This window comes from Protopterus annectens, chromosome 8.part0 (assembly GCF_019279795.1).
Source record: "Protopterus annectens isolate FY-2018-M chromosome 8.part0, PAN1.0, whole genome shotgun sequence".
Taxonomy (NCBI): domain Eukaryota; kingdom Metazoa; phylum Chordata; order Ceratodontiformes; family Protopteridae; genus Protopterus; species Protopterus annectens.
In genome coordinates this window covers 625,621,881-625,624,193 of record NC_056741.1, presented here as the reverse complement: position 1 = coordinate 625,624,193, position 2,313 = coordinate 625,621,881, and positions in this window count along the sequence as shown.

Genomic DNA, 2,313 nt, shown 5'->3' with positions numbered 1-2,313 from the left:
GAAGCCTGGGATAAGGACGCACGGCCGAGTAAGAGTTAATTTACTAGGGCAGGCTGTGAGTCCTGGAAATTTTGAGCTACCGTTGTTGAATTGAACATTTTGTACTTCTTGAACATTCTGTACTAGCTGTGGGTTTGAGGTAATTTGTGATAAACATGTTTTTCCTATATGTTTTTCATAGCCAACTGTCAACGGTCAGAAATGTAACAAAAAGTTGTTTTGCTTGCCATATAAAAGTTGATGTCAGTAAACAAGTTGATCAGATCAGAGGAGATCAGATCAGTCCAGACCGGACATCTTGGCCAACATGCTGTGTAATCTGGTTAGCTGCTAATAAAGGAAAATTCATCGCCTGAGGCAGATGCGACTTGTTTGAATTTTTTCTTCTGACACCTTTGTGCAAGGGAGTGACTTGCTGTCCTCCATTCTTCTGGCACAAAGTCTGTTTTGTGGCTAATGCTAAATAGCATCTGTAGGCAGTCTGACAATTCATGTTTTAGGCTAGCCAGTAGGCAGCCTGATATGTTTTCCAGCCCCATAGACTTACTGATCTTGGCCTTAGATAATGCCTCAAGAACTTGTTCTTTGGAGATTGGGGGAGGGTGTATGTGAGGGTATTTGATCTGAGAATACTGGTGAGGAATTAATTTGTCTGTTAGTAGATTGTCTGTGTCCTCTGGTATCAGTACGTGATATAATTTACTGTTAGCTTTGCCCAGTGCTGGGTATGGCTTCTGAGATTTCTAAAATAGATGAAGAAAGCTTTGTGGATATCTTTTGCCTCTTTGGCAATTTTTACCTGTAATTTGGCTTTGGTTAATTTGTTCAGGTTTCAGAGTTCCGTGTTTTGTTTAGCAAGAGCATTTGGGGGTTTTTGAGAGTTAAGATTTATTTTTGCATGTAATGAGTTTTTTTTCCCTTGTAATAAAAAAAAGCCTGTTCATATTGGGGTTTGAATTTTGCATTGTATTTATTTCTGTGGGGAGTTGATGGATCTATTCAGCTATTTGCACATGCACAGAACTTGGCAGTAAAGGATTCTGCATAAGCAGTGGGATTATTGAGGTGAAAGGGTCTCTTAAATTTAGTCAAATCATCACTCAGATTTAGTAGATTGGCCTCTGCTTCGCCTCTGATTACTGAGCTATTGGAGGATGCTTCTGACTTCAGTCGTATGGTGAGTGTGATGGATCTATGGTTCAATTTGACAAGGGAGGAGGTTACAGTAGGTGAGGAGCGGAGCTGTCCCATACTGGCGAGACCCAAGTCCAGGATTTTATCTCCTCTGCTTGGGATGTGGACTAACTGGTGCAGGGAGTTTATACTTATGAAGCCCAGAAATCTCTGTGCATATATGTTTGAGGATGCAGAAGTCTCCCAGGTGATTATGGACAGTTGAAGTCTCCTAGGAGAATAATGTTTGGCTTAGTACATAGGGATTCTGTAGTGGTTAGGTAGGAGGTATGGGCCGAAGAGGACATAGAAGGGGTCTACCAGTTAGCTATGATGTTATAAAGGATTCTGTTTATAGTAAGTTGGACAAGGAAGAGTTCCAAGTTGCTAAATTGTCTTAATAATTCTGGAGGGGATTTTTTTTTAAGAATATAGACACCTCTGACTTTAGTGCATACTTCTAATACACTGGGCCTGTACGAGTGAATCAAAGCCTTCCACCGATGGGAGTGCTTTCAGTGGTGTTGAGCAAGAGCTTTGTGACATTGTGTATATCTATGTTTTCCAAGATAATGTTGTCCTGATTTTGTTTAGTTATATTGAAGGTTTGAGAAGACTGATTTTTGCTAAAAAAAGGCACGATGAAGGTGGACAAGGTAGCCAATATATGGGAACCTTTTGAGGGAGAGATGTAGACCATTCCTGGCAAAGCAGTTAGACTATCTACCATCTCTTCCTGTGCTGATATATATATTAGACCCCCTTAGAATGATACCAGGATCTAAGCCAGCTATTGAAGTTGATTATCTTTTGATCGTACTGTGGCATCATTCTTGATGATAGTAGAATACTGCTCGAGGCTAGATTCATACCTACCTCAGATGTGTTCTGAGATTTCCATCATATCTCTCTTCATATTATCTAGTTGTAGTCATAGTGATCATTTTACTTGTATTTTTTAATATTTTTGTGTGGGTTAGATCTTATGTCCACCAAAGGCATGCAAAAAATCTGCACTACATTAGGAGTATGGTTTCTCGTCATATTTTTGTTGGAGACAAAATTCCCAACATCAGATACAAAAGTAATATACTCACCGTATTGATAGATTTACATTGGCAGTTTCATCTCTGTGTCTTC